We start from the raw sequence: 17,432 nt of genomic DNA, 5'->3' as shown, positions 1-17,432 counted from the left end.
ATTCTTTTCTCACCTTCTCAGAGAAGCCTTCTCTGAGCTACAAGAAGTCACCACAGTCCCAACATCCTCTCCCTCATTGCTCAAATTGTTTGGTTTTTGTTGTTGTTGTCAAAGTTTATTTATTTTGAGAGAGAGGGAGAGAGAGAAAGAAAGAATGTGAGAAGGGGAGGGGCAGAGAGGGAGGGAGGGAGGGGGGGGGGAGAGAGAGAGAGAGAGAGAGAGAGAGAGAGAGAGAGAATTCCAAGCAGGCTCTGTGCTGTTGGCACAAAGTGTGACTCGGGGCTTGAACTCATGGACCATGAGATCATGACCTGAGCCCAAACCAAGAGTCAGCTGCTCAACTGACCGGGTCATCCAGGTGCTCCTCAAAATTGTTTTTTAATATCACTTGTCCCTATCTAAAATCAACATATTTGATTTGTTTGCTGGTTCCACACATCAGAATGCCAGTGTTTTTCATTTGTTTCTTCGTTTTTAGGTAGAAGACACAGCTTTTTAATGAAAGCAAGTCAGTGCACATGCTCTTAGGGGCCAGAATGCCAGTCCTACGAGGGTAGGAACTTGGCTTATCTTGTTTCCCTCTGGATCTCCAGTGCCTGGAGATCTGTCACAAAGTATGTATGTAATAAATATGTGCCGAGGAAACGAATGGCAAAATGAACAGATCATCAAAAAATATTTTTAACCTTATTATCCAGAAGTAGTTCCTCTTTATATATTTTCAGGCTTATTCTTCTAACCTCTCTATTGTCTCTCTCTCTTCCTTGCCTCTCTCATTCCCTGGTTGTATGTGAGTATTTACATAATAAAATAGGTATCTTGTACATACTATTCTATAGCCTGCTTTTATCACCTGGAAAGAACTATTAAATCTATACCATAACAATAGTAATTGTTATGAAGTTTGAATGTGCCTGTTTAAAAGATTTAAAAGGAAATCATGAAAGTCATACCCCACTCAACCCAGAATTCATGGAATTAACAGCTGTTAAGATTGGTATGCATTATTCCATGGTTCTCTCTTTGTCTATTAAACATACACACCAACACACACACACATATGTTATATAACATATCATATGTATGTATATATGCGTGTCCATATATGTGTATGTATATTAATATAAAGAGAAATAAGATCACAGAAATCAAACTTGCCTTTTTTTTTTAAGTTTATTTTTGAGAGAGAGAGAGTGTGAGCAGGGGAGGCGCAGAGAGAGAGGGAGAGAGAGAACCCAGGCAGGCTCAGTACCCTCAGCACAGAGGCTGACTGAGGGTTCGATGTCACAAACCATGAGATCATGACCTGAGCTGAAATCGAGAGTTGGAAGCTTAAGCAACTGAGCCTCCCAGGTGCCCCAAACTTGCCTTTTGTATTTCATGATATATTAAGATCTTCCCATGTCAGCACATGCTGAAATTTTTAAGGGCTTTTTAATCTTTAAAATGGCTGCAGGGTGGGGAGAGAGGTAAGCCAACAAGAGACAAGCCGATTCCTGCTTCAGAGAGGTTCAGGAATTAAAGACAAATCGTATCTGTGAAGGCAAGGAGTCGGGGTGAAGGTGAACATAGGAGGATCGATTCAAAGTTTTTACAGGAAGCGTATTGCAGCCCAGTTTCCCTTCCCCACCACATAGTTGACGCTCTCGGCCTTGGCAGAAGACGAGAAATGTGCCCAGAGAGGATTGAGGACAAATCTTAGCTGAGGGCGAAATAAGGCACATGTCGAACACAGGTGGGTTAAAGTCTACATACTCAATGGTGAATGTTCCAGCTCATTCTCCCACTGGCTCCTAGAATAACCACAACCAGCCTGCCTTCTGGGCCAGTAGGAAAATTCTGCTCCAAGAAAACTGATCTGCCCAAGAAACAAGAGTTACATATATTGGCCGTTTGGACTCCTTCAGACCAGATTCACCCCCTTAACCAATGGTGTATCCCATTAGTTGAGCTCAATCAACACACACGGAACTTCCAAACTAAACATTTTTTTGTGTGTCCTATTCTGAGGTATATATGAATGACCAAGGATCGTCAGACATCCAAGAAAAGCCTCAAAATTGAAAAACAGACACCAAGTCATAAATATAGGCAATTAAAAATGGAGCTAAAAAGAAAAAGAGACAGGGATGGGACCAGAAATAAACTTCAAAAACTTATAAATATGGGAGAGGAGAGACTTTGCTTCTACAAAATAAGTCAGGATAATTATTTTTAGAAAAGGAATAATTAGGGAATAAGAAAAAGCTCTTGGAAGTTAAAAATATGATCAAAGAAAACTTTTCAGTATCCAGGAAGACTGAAAGATTAGTATTGAGAAAATCCCTACAAAGGAAGCATAAAAAGACAGAGAGATGGAAAATAGAAGAGAAAGTAAAGCAAAAAGAAAAGAGATGGGGGCGCCTGGGTGGCTTAGTCGGTTAAACATCTGACTTCAGCTCAGGTCATGATCTCATGGTTCATGAGTTCGAGCCCCGCGTTGGGCTCTGTGCTGACAGCTCAGAGCCTGGAGCCTTCTCGGATTCTGTGTCCCCCTCCCCCACTCAAGCTTTGTCTCTCTCTGTCTCAAATATAAAAATAAAACGTAAAAAAAAAAAAAGAGAGAGAGACATGGAACAATGAAAAAGATAGAAAATTAGAAGATGGGACATATGCAGGTCCCAGAGAGGACTGCTAGGAGTTACAGAAAGTGAGAACAGAGACACGAAACACTGCAAGTGGATGAAAACCAACCCTAAGGCACAGCATACATTTCAGAACATGGAAGGAAAGAGAAAATACTAAAATCTGGCAGAGATGAAAACATGAGTCACAAGCAAAGGAAATCAGAATGGCATTTGCCTTCTCAAGAACAAAATGGAATCTAGAAGAAATGCCTTCAAATCCTGAGAGAAACTTCCAACCTAAAATTCTCGGCAAGTGAAAAAATGAGCCAAGAATTCATTCCAATAAAAGCAAAAATTTGGATGAGGACATGAAATCATTCACTATGAGACTCAGCTGAGAACTATGCTTACAGAACCATAATAATAAAATACGAACGTGATGTAACCAAAACTAGTGACATAACATCACTGGGAACTTGGGAAGAGAAGAGTCTATGTCTGCATGCGTGTGTGTGTGTGTGTGTGTGTGTGTGTGTGTGTGTGTGTGTGTGCATATGTGCACATATACCTGCATGTGTAGGAGTGAGTGGGATGGATATAAAATATGGATGGACATATCTTTCTCTTCCATGGTAAGAGGTCGTATAAAATAAAAAACTCAAGGGAATAAAGGACATTTTTTGAAGGATGGAGGTAAGTATCAGAAGAGACAAGTAAGACAGTTTTCCATGGTTATTAATAGCTTTAGAAGCCTGGACACAAAAAGCAAGCAGAAAATGGGTAGGGCCCATGTTTTCATTCATAAGGTTTTTGAATTGTATGACTTTCTTTTTGTTAATGTTTATTTATTTTTGAGAGAGACAGCATGAGCAGGGGAGGGGCAGAGAGAAAGGGAGACACAGAATCCAAAGCAGGCTCCAGGCTCCGAGCTGTCAGCACAGAGCCCAACATGGGGCTCGAACTCACAGATAGGAAGATCATGACCTGAGCCAAAGTTGGACACTTAACCGACTAAGCGACCCAGGTGCCCCTGAATTGTATGACTTTTAAATTCAGCTGTGTATCATTTTGACTTGTTTTTTTGAAGGACACAAGAACTTGTGAAAATATCTGCAGGGTTTCTAAATAGGATAAGTGTTGCTTTCTCCCCTTCCTTCCTTCCTTCCTTCCTTCCTTTCATTCAAGATTTTATTTTTAAGTAATGTCTACACCTAACATGGGGCTTGAATTTACAAACCCTAAGATCAACAGTGCCATGCTCTACCAACTGAGACAGTCAGGTTCCTCTATAAGTGTTTGTTTCTTTTTCTTTCTTTCTTTCTTTCTTTCTTTCTTTCTTTCTTTCTTTCTTTCTTTCATCTTTAAGTTTATTTTACTCATTTGGAGAAAGAGAGAGAGAGAGAGAAAGAGAGAGAGTGAGAGAGAGAATGAGCATGGGAGGAGGAGGAGGAGGAGGAGGAGGAGAGAGAGAATCTCAAGCAGGTTCTGCACTGTCAGCACAGAGCCCTATGTGGGGCTTGAACTTACAAACCATGAGATCATGACCTGAGCCAAAATCAAGAATCAGTCCCTTAGCCAACTGAGCCACCCAGCGCCCCTATAAGTGTCTCTTAATAGGCATTAAGTTTCACAGATAAATGATACTAATGTGTGTGCATTTACAGAGCTGTCATGGAAAGACTTTCACAATTTTTGAGGGGTGAGAGTGATTGTAAACTATAAAAAATTTCAGTTTTGTCTATTATAGAAACTCATTTTTTATTTGGAAACATTTTAACTATTTAAAGAAATATAAAGAATGCAATACATATATTTCTGTTTTCCAACCACAGGTAAGAAAAAAAAAACAATCTAACATTTTGTCATTTTTGCTTCAGGCTTTTTTGTAAATAAGACAATGTTACAGATAAATCTGAAACCTCTTTTATTCTTGTCCTCAGTCTCGCTCCCTTTCACCTTTCCTAAATATAATCATACCATAAATTTGATGCATATTTTTATGCATCAGCCCATGTTTTATATACAATATTATATACAATAATATCCATATACAATGAAGTATATGCATATGCTTGATGGGTTTTTAATCTTGTGTAAATATTTTCTTACTGTGTGAATTAATTTGTAACTGCATTTTCTACATAAAACTCCTTAAATTTATGTATGTTGATATACACAGATTTAGTTCATTAGTTTCAACTGTTATATAGTATTCCATTGCTTAAGATTGATTTATCTAAAATGTATTTATCTATTCCCCTATTGATGGACATTTAGGTTGTTTCCAATTTTTTTAATAAAAATTTTTTTTAATGTTTATTCATTCTTTTTGAGAGAGAGAGAGAGAGAGTGAGCAGGGGAGGGGTAGAGAGAGAGGAAGACACAGAATTTAGAGCAGGCTCCAGGCTCTGAGCTGTCAACACGGAACCCGATGCGGGGCTCGAACTCACGGAGTGTGAGATCGTGACCTGCCTGAGCCAAAGTCAGACACTTAACCGACCGAACCATCCAGACGCCCCTCCAATATTTCAATATCACAAAAACTGTATCAATGGAAGTATCTGAATGTGTCTCCTGACAGGCATAGCTGAGAGTTTTTCTGCAGTTTAAACCCAGAAGTGGAAATTCTGGTTACAGAATATGCACGTCTTCAACTTTTGCAGTATTACAAAAATTGTCAGCGTTACAAAATTGTTCTTCCAAGGCACTGAGGCAATTTGCACTCACAGCAGCAGTTTATGAGTGGTCTGAGTAAGCCCGTGGAGTTACTTAAGTATTGTCAAGGTTTCTGATCTTACCAGTCTAGTGGTAAGTGAAATAGTATATCATTGTTTTAATTGCCATTTATCTGAAAATTAGTGAAGTTAACCATTTTATGTTTCTTGGCCGTTCAGGTTCTCAATTTCTGAATTACCTATTAATACTCTGCCAATTTTTCTCTGGGGTTACTTTCTTTTTCTAATTCATTTGTAGAAATCTTTAAAAATATATTCTGGATAATACTAATAATATTTATGTACATTTATGTAATCTTTTGGTTTTTTAATGACTGCATGACAAAGAAATGTTAATTCCTAGAACTGGTGGCACCATAAGGCCTTGGAAAGCAATATAGCCATATATTTCAGAAACTGTAAGTATTTACTGAGTCTTTATTACATGGCAGGTGCTGGAATATCTCATTTAATCATTTTAGTAGATCTATGAGGTTGGAATATCTTTCATTTTGCATATAAACAAACTAAAGTTCAGTCAGTCAAACCAATTGCTTGGGCCATGCCAATAACTAGTGAAAAGGGTAGGATTCTATCTGATAACAAAGTCTGTACTTTTTCACAGCCCCGCCAGGGGTGCCTGGGTGGCTCAGTTGGTTAAGCGTCTGACTTCAGCTCAGGTCATGATGTCACAATCCGTGGGTTCAAGCCCCGCGTTGGGCTCTGTGCTGACAACTGAGAGCCTGGAGCCTGCTTCGAATTCTGTGTCTCCCTCTCTCTCTCTCCCTCCCCCACTCATGCTCATGCTCTCTCTCTCTCTCTCTCTCTCTCAAGAATACATAAACATTAAAAAAAAGATACAATCCACTCCTAACAGTCTATTCCCAAAGGAATAAATCTAGTAGATAAATACAAATACACAAAAACACGTATTGCAACATTTATTGATAATGGCAAAAACATTATAAAAACCTAGGCTCCAGTATAAGGGAATAATTTACGAAGACACCCCTCATGGTGCAGGCAACTGGGAGAAACTAACAATCAGTGCCCTCTCAAGTTGATTCCCTGCTAGAGCTGTTGCTGCGGAACAAGAAACTAGTTCTCTAGTGAATGAAAACAATCCACGGTGATGGTAGTTGACTAACGCAACAAGAAGTTGATTAAAGTAACTTTTTGTGGGCCCAAGAGGCACATGCTGTAAGGGATTCATTCGTTCATTCATTTATTCATTCACTCATTCATTTGTTCAGGAGGCTCTAATGAGCACCTTTATGCACCCTGTCTTATGTTCTGTGCCAGCAATAAAAAACAAGCGTGCTCTCTGCCTTTAGGGAGAATGCAGGTTGGCATGATGAAACTGAAGTCTAGGTGCAGAAAGGAGGAGATATACTGTGGGGCCCTACAAAACAAAACGTAGCTCTTCTGTTTTCCACAACTGATCCCAGTTTGCTCCTTGCTGATGGCAGGGGATGGGAGCGGGTAGCCGTGCACTCGAAGTTGCCAGTGAAAGGAAACTTAGCTTGTTCTGGGTTCAAGTCTGGTTTTGGTGACCTTAATTCCTTTAGAGTAAGTGCTTAGCTGTCCAAAGTTCACACTCTTGTCTCAGCCATTCCCCAAACATCTTCCATCCATTCCATCCATCTCTTCCTCCGGAGGAAGACAACAGGGAGTGTTTACCTCTTTGTGGGAACGCATGGACTTCATAATGCATTAATCCTAATCTTCCCCCATCAAGTCGGACTGGCCTCTGTCTCCACTGGCAAAGGCTCATCCCTGGAGTGATGAATGGTCTGTTTCCTTTGCTCTAGCAAGGCACAGAGGCCATTTCTCAGGGACCTTGGCTAGCAACTGCTGCTGACATGGCCCCTCCTTGGCCTCAGAGGGTGCTGAGGATACTGTAGCCCTTAAGTGGTGATGTGACAGAGAAGCTACAAGTATAGGATGTCTTGCCAGATGGCCTGAGGTTCAGTCCCAGTCCAACTAATTACTAGCTTTGTGATGTTAGTCAAATTTCTTAAGTTTACTATGCCTTGGTTTCTTCATCTGTAAAAATGGGGCTAGGAAAAAAAAAACATTATCTCGTTGGGTGATCAGAAAGAAGAAATAAATCCTATAGAGGCACAAAGAACAGGATCTGGGGCTCTGGGACTGTTCCAGCCCTGCTTTCTTTTGTCAGGCTCGTGCGTCAGCTCTCATCAGCAAGGAGAGGCTGGAAACTCTGGATCGGGGCCAGAATATTTCGGAGCAGAGTGAAATAGTGGTGCTCTCTGAGGCTTTCAAGCAAAATGATGGCCCCTTAAAGACATTCTGGTTGAAGACAGATGACTCTAGTGTGGAAATCCAGAAGTTCTTAAAGTGTATGAAAGACGGAAATCCAAACTTGACAGTTGAACATCATGATCCTGAACAACCAGATCCTCGCGTCGTCTCTTCCTTTCCTCGACATGCTGAGCTCATTCTCTGGTAATTGCGTGTCTCAAAAGGGGCGATCTGATATCTCTAAGACACCTCACTAATGAAGACCGGACGGCCAAACGTTAATCATCGGGTCAAAAGGTAGAAGTTAGACCTGGCTCTCACTCCCTGGTTTAAGGTAAATTCTGTACAAGTCACACACCCACTTGATGTCAAAATGTCTGTTGTTTCTCACAGAGATACAAGGATAAAGAAAGGCAAGCACTTTGGAAAAAAAAAAAAACCCAAACTCAACAAATGTGAGCCATTTTTCTAGCCTCTGACCTCCTCAGATAATCACATAGCTCCTTCATCCACTCTTGGCACTGACTGGCGCATAGTGGGGTGTGGGGTGGGGAGGATTTGGATCACTCCCATACCTGGCAGGCGGAGAGAGATGGCTTCTTTCTAAAGTGGGAAGCTGGGCACACGATATGACACACATACCTGCACGTGCTAGCTTTCCTCTCTACTTCTCTGTGACTTCTACCCCTCTTTGACTCCTCGTTTTAACCCAGAGTTTTATCCTAAGATGAGAAGTAGGATGTTTAAGCCACCCTCTGCTTGCACCCACAATTCCTCTTTTGTGGCAGGAGGTTTTCTTGTTCCCCCTGTTTAGTGGGAACTTAATATAAATCACATCCTGAGTTCTCTCTATCTAAGGTTGAGAATGAAACTTTGCAATCAGACCTCCCCACTTTGCTCTTCCTACGTAAGGGAAGGTTTAGAATATAGAAATTCCTTTTCTCTTTCAGTTAGGCTGATTTCACAACTGAGGAGACTCAAGAAGGTCAGCCTGGAGATTCCAAGCTGGCCAACTTGCTTCCTTACTTTAGTGTTTCCTATCCTCTCTCTAAAGGAGTGAATGGCACACCCACCCCTGCACGTTATTAGCTTCACTGTTTTTCTTTGATTATTACCCCTCCTTGATTCCTATTCTCACCCCAAGGAGAGCCCCAGCAAAACAAGGTTGATGGGGAGCAAGCAGTGTTAGAAAGCGTTCCAAAAACTCATCTCCATATATACACAAATAGCATCAGCTCCCATGTCTTAAATACTCAGTGTGTTAAGCATGGTGCTGGGCACTTTTCATATAGCCTTTCAATTAATTCTCACAGCAACTATAATTACCCCCTTTTAATAGATTAGTAAACAGAATCTTAAAGATATTAAATATTTGCTGAATGTCACATAGCTAGTAATGAGCAAAGATGTCATTAGTAGACACCAGAGTCTACTCACAATCCCTCTATTATTTTGCTTTGTAAATATGCAGTGATATGACATAGGAATGTTTTGGCGAGCCTGGATGGGCCAGACCTTGATGGCTATAGCTAGCGCCAGGACTTTAGAGAAAGGGAGACACAACTCTAGATAATAAAATTAAAAAAAAAATTTAGATCTTTGGGGAGAATCCAAAAGCGAGAGGGTAGGGAAGGATAAAGACAGTGATTGAAAGAGGAAATTTCTTTCAAGATGTCTACCTTTCAAGACAAAAAAGCAGACAGAGCCAGATCATGGAGGGTGTTGAAGGCCATGCTGTTGAGTTGCAATGTAATCCTACGGGATATGAGAAGCAATGGAAGTACGTGGGGTAAATAATCCAGATGTGTGTCTCCCAGCCAGACTTCTGCTGAATGACGATAGGGCTGTGGGGCTGGTGCTATTGACGTCCACTCTGAAAGCTGCTCAGTGCCCCCCACAGCTGTGGCGGATGGTCCCCACGCACATCCCAAGCAGCCGTGGTGTCCCTCTGCCTCTTTGCCCGAGGGATTTGACCAGCTTGCTCAGCCCCAGCACGGGACTCCTCTGAAGTCCCAAAGATTTAATCCTCAGCCATTAAGGGACGGAGGTCAGTTGATAAAGACTCCAGGTTCTGCCTCTCCTCATGGGACAGTTCTGCGTGGTTGCGCAGAGGGTCTAGAGCAGGATCAAGTCCCCGTTCCCTCCGGTAGTAACCAGGAGTAGTAACATTAACATCCGCTTTATTGGTTTTTCTCCCTTCTCTATATTACTTGCCTCACTTCCCCGCTTGAGATTCCTGGGATCACCTCCCTAAATACTAATCCTTGTGTCACATTCTACTTTTGTGAAAAACCGATCTACGACAAGTGATTCTGGGAGGGGTCTCAGGACAGAGCCGGCCATTGGCTCACTCCAGTCAGAGGACGGCAGCCAGGATGGCACTGTTGGTGGTATGGGCAGCTGTAGTAACAACTCCTGACAGCCTGGAGCTTCCCGATTACTAAAATGCTCTCTGTGATAGTTGGGTAGAAGAGGAAGCACTGGCTCGTGTGCTCTCTGTCGCCCTTGAAAGACATGGGGGCTAATAGTGATGACAAGGATGGTGGGATTCTTAACCGGAGAGCGGGAGCAAAACTCTTGGGTCCACCAAGCATCAACTCGCTGTGGCACAACGTGAAAGCCAGAGGTCCCCCGCGGAAGCATTTTAAAGAGGTCCTTACCTCCTGTATCTAGAAGGCAAGCTGTGTTGACAGTCCAACCTAGGATCTGATACAAGGATGATAAACATACGAAGGAGACCGAAAACAGTTCTAGGAGGTCTTCCATGTTAAAAATCAGGCGCTGATAGGGAATGAGTTGGACTCTAAGACCTGGGGTGGGGGCATGGGGTGGAAAGCGCCATACTGTCTGAGTGGTTCCCTACCCCTTAGCAGAGAAAAGCTACCTCCCATTGCCTGGAACCACATAAAGTTCCTTGCTTGAAGCAGGTGCCTCACAAAGTGATAGTGTCCTTATCATGGCTCCTTCCCTCAGTGCTTCTAGACCAATCACTAGGGTGAGGGCTTAGGATATCTTGAATGGGCCAGTGAAGTTCATGCCATGGGAAGAAATGGTCTGTCCACCAAAATAACTGCAGAGCCTGGTTGGTCTATCCAGTGGGCACTGAGGGAACACACATGGGAATGGATCTTGAGGATGTTAGATTGAGAGACAGTTGTTGGAATGAACCACCCCTCAAAAACTTAAAGCACTTAGAGACATCAGACCCTTCCATCCCGGAAGGGGTAGTAATTCATCCTACCAGGGCTGATGTTTATTTCTGTTTCCTTTCCCTGCCTACAATGCCCCTTCGAGCCCCATTATCCAAGGGCTTATGGAGCTGTTGAGTTATTGACATGAGATCCTGTATAATATTTCCTTAAACTAAGGGAGCCAAGGTGTGACAATGGGCACATGACCGTGAGGTCTTTCCATATACTATACTCTCTCAGAAGCTGCCAGACTGATAAAATATTAGAACAGCCTTTTACCATCCCAGCTAAGATACCAGCTCACAGATGTTTCAGGGCTGGGATCAGCCCCTAGAACCTTTACTCCCAGTATTTTAACTGTGGGAAATTGCCCCGCCTCTACTAGAAAATTTTGGCTCTGCAGAATTAGAGGTCTAGGTCTCCAAAAGGTGGGAGGAGTTTCAACCAGGGGATATAATAAGGGTTCCACCGAGCCTAAAGTTACGGACACTGGTCATTTTGGGTCCCTCGTGCAGGTAGACCAGTAGGCCAATAATCAGAGTTAATATACTGGTGTCCATTGACTTTGATCACCACACGGGGATATAGTTGATGTTATGAAATATCTGAAAACCTTGGCCCCAGCTGCAGTTATGAAGACTGTAATATATTTTATTAATCCTCCCATTTTTTTAAGTTTGTCTATTTTGAGAGAGGGTGTGAATGGGGGAGAGGCAGAGAGAGGAAGGAGAGATTATCCCAAGCAGCCTCCATGCTGTCTGTGTGGAGCCCTACAAACTACAAGATCATGACCTGAGCCAAAATCAAGAGTGGGACGCTTAACCTACTGAGCTACCCAGGTGTCCCACTCATCCTCCCATTTTTAGATTCTGCTTAGAGACTATGGCCCATAACTACCTTGAAGCATGAATTCCAGAGTCTACCCAAAGCAGAGCAGGATGATCGAAGCAAAGCCAGGAGTGAGGGACTACGGCAGACAATGTAGATGTCCACCCATGTCTCCTGAACTCCTACCCGATTTAACCTGCAGCCACGGCGGACAGTTGCCTTACACACTGACTGCTTCCCACCCAAACATCTGTCCTTCTTCCTGTTGGCCTGAGCACTTTACCTGGCAAGTCTGGAGCACGCTCAACCTGCAGACAGGTCAGCCCAGACATGCCAGGAGCAAATCTCAACAATGAAAGACAAAGTCCTTAGATAAATAGCCCAGCCTCCTTGTCCTTCAGTAGGACGATTTTGAGGTATATTCTCCACGGCTCCTCGGCAATATTGAGCCTCGGCGGCAGTGATCTGACTACACGCACACACTTACCTGTCTTTTTTCCTCAGCTGTTTCACTCTCCTCATCCCTTCATTTGTACTTCCTGGGATCACCTCCCGAATAAACTCCATATGCCCAAGTCCTTGTCTCAGGAATCGAAATGTGGCAGTGTGCCATGAAAAAAAAAGGAAGTGTTCTGATTTCCAGACCTCTTTATGACTTAGAATTCATTTTAGCACATTAACGGTCCTGAAATCTGTATAATAATAATTTTAAAAAGCAGAAAACAAAACAAAATTCTTTAAACTGTATTTACCTCTGTATTTCCCAAACATATTTGTGTATGGTTAAGAGAAGGAGCTTTGGAATCAAATGCACCTGGCTTGAATGATGGTTCCATTATTCCCTCCCTAAACCTCAGTGTCCCAAACTCTGACATGGACGTGATAATGTATCTCCCTAACGGGAGTGTCACTATGGTCATCAGATAAAAGCCTGGCACACAGTAAGAAGGTGACACAAGGTGGATATTATTGCTATTACCTGACTGTAGAATCCTATTTAGTAACAGCTGCTAATATCGGGAACATGAAGTTTTTGGAACTTTCTGTATGCATTTCTCTTGTGAAAATCTGACCTCTCATCTTGTACAGAGAATATTAGGTCAATTCTACATGATGACTTCTCTTTTACAAAAATCTTAGGGGCGCCTGGGCGGCTCAGTCAGTTGGGCGGCCAACTTCGGCTCAGGTCATGATCTCGCGGTCCGTGAGTTCAAGCCCCGCGTCGGGCTCTGTGCTGACAGCTCAGAACCTGGAGCCTGTTTCAGATTCTGTGTCTCCCTCTCTCTGACCCTCCCCCGTTCATGCTCTGTCTCTCTCTGTCTCAAAAATAAATAAACGTTAAAAACAAATTTAAAAAAATTATTAAAAAATATCTTAAATACATTTGTAAAACTCAAAAGAAAAAAAGCATTCCCAGCGGTGAATCCCTACAAATGAGAAACTATGTTAACATATCAGCTTGGCACAGAATATAAACCTTATGATGCCTCTCTGAGGATTTCATTTTGCCTGTTTTATTTTCCTCCAAACTTCCTTTTTCACTGGAAAAGGTGTTTCAAGAGAAAGTTGTGCTTTAGTATGTAGAAGTTGTCTCCTCTTTTCTGCCAGTCCTAACTCATGCTGTGATGACTCATTCACCCCCAAGTGGAAGGACAGATTGGGCTGCTCTGTTACCAAAACAAACATACGTCCCCAAACTGCTTTCCTCATTGCAGACCTGCTAAGAGAAAGACCACAGAAACAGGCTGCCTGTGTTTAATATTCCGTCACTCTTCATTTATTTCCCAAAGCAGCCCTAGGATTACACAGCCTTCGATTCTCACCTCTTTTCTCACCTCTTCTTAGAACGAAAAACCGTCATGTAAAAGAATGTGAACAACAACTAGCCATGTTTTATCCAGAAGCCGCTCAGTACCAGGCCAGCTAAACTGAGGGGACTCAAGTGGAAGGTTAGAAGCTGGCTCTGCCACTTGAAATGGCTTTTCCTTCAACCACTCGGCTTTCCCGTGGTTCCAGGTCAGCGCCCGTGTGCGTGTGTGAGACAGTTCATCCAGTGATCCCCGGAGGGCCCACTAGGACAATTAGGCTAAAATTCAGCCAATGGTAGGGGGTTCAGTCGGTCAAGCATCCGACTCTTGATTTCAGCTCAGGTCATGATCTCGGGGTCATGGGATCGAGCCCCATGTTGGGCTCAACATGGAGCCTGCTTGAGATCTCTCTCTCTCCCTCTGCCCCTCTCCCCCACTCTTGCTGTCTCTCTCAATCAATCAATCAATCAATCAATCAGTATTCAGCCAGTTGTCCCTGGGAGCTTCTGGTTAGTCTGCTCAGTCAGGAAGCACACAAGTGGCCTTCTGAGCTGAGGAACTTCAGTGAGGTATTTCTTACTTTTTAATATGTAGTTTCCCTTAAGGCCTGTGTATTTGCAGCACATGTGAACAGAAAATGACAAGCATCATCTGACCCACCTTCCACTTTAATCAGTGATGTGTCCGAAGGTTGAATTTACCTTTTAAAGACATAAATTGGAGAATGGGGAGTGTGCTCACATTGGCCAAGTCCTGGATGTTGATGGTGAAAGCTGCCTCTGTTTCGGAGCCACACAGAAGAGAATCTCGGGGGGGGGGGCATGTAGGGGTGAGGTGTGCAGGGAGGCATGGAAGAAGTCTCGACTAACTTCTCAAAACCATCCTGGTGGCAATTTTCATCCCTCCTGGGGCTCCACCTTGGAGTGATGTCCGGATGCCCGGATCCCAGGGCTGCTCAGTGGGGCCGTACAGCTGCACCCTGCACAAGGGCACCCAGCCCATGGGCACCCAGCCCACGTGCTCCTGGCGGAAGGCTGCGTCAGCCCTTCTCCTGAGGTACAGCGCCCTCCCCACAGAGAACCCCCCACAGAGGGCGGGCATTTCTATTTCTTTGCCATCTGCCAAGAACTCATCTTTTCATGATGCCGACTCTAGTCTTGATGAATCCACCTCTGACCACCTAGACGTGCTCCGAAGAGGCAACTAATTATTCCACTGGTAAACTCCATCAATGTGACAGTAATCGTGGCCAAGGACAGCCTCCTATCCGTGCTTCAGTTTTTCAATCTTCTGTCTGGACTGAGATCACTCTTTCTTTTTGTTTTTTGTTTTGTTTCGTTTGAAAAAAACAATGTTTAGGCGCTGTGGTGTTACTTGACTAGGAATTGGGTGGGGTGGCATTTCGGAATATGAATTGTGGTTGAAGTGTTGCAGTTGAAGAATGTCCACAGAGTAACTAACCAAAACAGAAAGCATAGAACAGAGGAACAGAAGATTTGCATATGGAACTCGCTTTCAAAGTCCCACTAAATTGACTTTTAGTGATTTAATTCAGTCTCTAAATCTAAGTGTTCCCTCCCAAAAGTAACTAATTCAAAAGCAGTTGATAATAGCAGGTTAATTACCTTGAATCTTTGTACTGGAAAAACAGGCCGGGCAAACCATTACGCTATTATGATTATTTCGTGGCTCATTATCACTAAGATAATCTTACACCAGTTAAATCAGCAGGGTTTCATTTCTTCACCAGAGAACTATCTTCACACACCACACCAGATACACACACACACACACACACACACACACACACACTTCTGAATTTTCCTTTCTTTCCACAGCTAGAGAGAGTAAGTTCTTGAGATCAACAATGTAGCACAGAATACTACAAGTGGAACATTTTTTAACATGACAGGATCTGAACCTCTTTTAATTTTCTTTCTGGGTTGTCTTTTCCCACACCTCACTTCTGTCACACCCAGAACATACACCCAGCTACTTAGCAGAATTGTGAAATCCAGGAACAATGAACTGTACGTGTGACAAGGCGAGCCCGGCTCCCCGAAAAATTACCTCACACAGCCAAAGACGCTGAACATTGACTGACAGGTCCCCATCCCAGTCTGTCCCCAGGCATTTTAAAACCTGAAACCGCATCCACAGAGGTGAGATAAAGCAATCTTTTGACTTCAGTAGACCTGTTTTTAAGTAACTGTTTTGGAAAGAGTGAGGCAAAGGGGGGAGTTCAAAAGAAGGAGCTGGAATTCAGTGTCTTCGTCCCAGAGCAATCCGCTCTCACCCCTGACGGAGGTGTTTGCATCCTCACTGCATAATTACATGAAATCTTGTTCAGGGTCACCCCTTTTTCACAGCAACTTCGATTGCAAAATTGTTGGGATTTCGGTTATGGTGTTCCTGGTAACATTTGAATTTCTTTCTACAGAAGGAAATTGAGTATGTGAGACTATTAAAAACGTGTACTTGTATCTTCCACCTAAATTAAAGTCAAGGTATCAGAATTCAGACAATTGTTTCTAAGGAGACGATGACTTCCGCAAATATGTCGAGCTTTGTCCATATCTGCTCCACTTAGTTTGAAGATTTGTGGGATGGGAGGTGGAGGGTTAAGTAATTGTAATTTAAAATATGTGTTATATTACAACGAGCATAGCTATATTTTAGATGAAACAGTTGTGTATAAAGTAAGGTAAAACTGGGACCCGTGCATTCACCTTCTTCTGTTTAGACTCTTTGGGTGAGAACCTTTTAGACACAGTGATGTAGGAGAGTGAAAAGGAGCCCTTTTTTCTATTTGTTTCTGTTTCTGATGAGGAATATTCTATAGCATAACAAAAGCCAAAAGGATGGGATATGGCATATCTATATCTGTGTATTCTTTTTAAAAATTTTTTTTAATGTTTATTTATTTTTGAGAGAGGGAGAGAGAGACAGAGCATGAGCAGGGGAGGGGCAGAGAGAGAGGGACACACAGAATCCGAAGCAGGCTCCAGGCTCTGAGCTCTCAGCACAGAGCCCAACGTGGGGCCAGAACTCAGAAACCATGAGATCATGACCTGAGCTGAAGTCAGACATTTAACCAACTGAGCCACCCAGGTGCCCCTATATCTGTGTATTCTATATTTTAGGAGAACACCACGTGTTCACCATGTGGTTTTTCTTTGTAATATATATTTCTTTTTTTCTTTTTTTTTTAATTTTTAATGTTTATTTTATTTTTGAGAGAGAGAACGAGAAAGAGAAAGAGAGAGAGAGTATGAGTGGGGGAGGAGCAGAGAGAGAGGGACACACAGAATCCGAAGCAGGCTCCAGGCTCTGAGCTGTCAGCACAGAGCCCGACACGGGGCTTGAACTCACAAACCATGAGATCATGACTTGAGCTGAAGTCAGACGCTTAACCAACTGAGCCACCCAGGCGCCCCTGTAATATATATTTCAAAGTAGTCTATAAGCAACGGTTAAGACTCACAACATATTATAGTGTATGGATGATTCTAATGTCAAAAAAAAAAAGTTAAGGCCAGTAATCTGTAATATCAGAAGTGGTACATTTTCAGAAGATTGAAAATAAGTGCTTCAGAAAGATGCTATTGGGTTTTTATCTACAAGGCCCTCTCCATCAAGGCACCAAATCAAGACTGGACCCTCTCGTTTCATTCAGACCCCTGTGATAATTTGGACAGTGGCTTATACCTGCAACACTTATGAAGGAACGACTCACATGGTCCCATCATAGAGAAGTCATCCAGAAGAGAGTATGGTCATGAAAACTCAAAACAGTGTGAACTGGGTTTCTTAAACTCCATGCAGTGAGATAGATAGATCCTAGAAATTGGTTTTTAAATCCTGTCTTTTCCTCTCCCATTTATGCCCTTTAGCTCCCCCCACCCAGGTCTAGCCCTTCATACTTCTGGCCCTCCACCTCCTTTGCTCTACACTTCTGCATTATACAATACCTGCCTACGAGCATACTGGGAAGGCTCAACCTTCCCCGGAGCTTGGAGAAGC

Source organism: Lynx rufus, unplaced genomic scaffold, assembly GCF_022079265.1.
Source record: "Lynx rufus isolate CCGP_SWC_20201006 ecotype Redwood Valley unplaced genomic scaffold, mLynRuf1.p SCAF_6, whole genome shotgun sequence".
Classification (NCBI taxonomy): domain Eukaryota; kingdom Metazoa; phylum Chordata; class Mammalia; order Carnivora; family Felidae; genus Lynx; species Lynx rufus.
The sequence above is the reverse complement of the archived record's forward strand: the minus strand, read 5'-3'. Positions refer to the sequence as shown.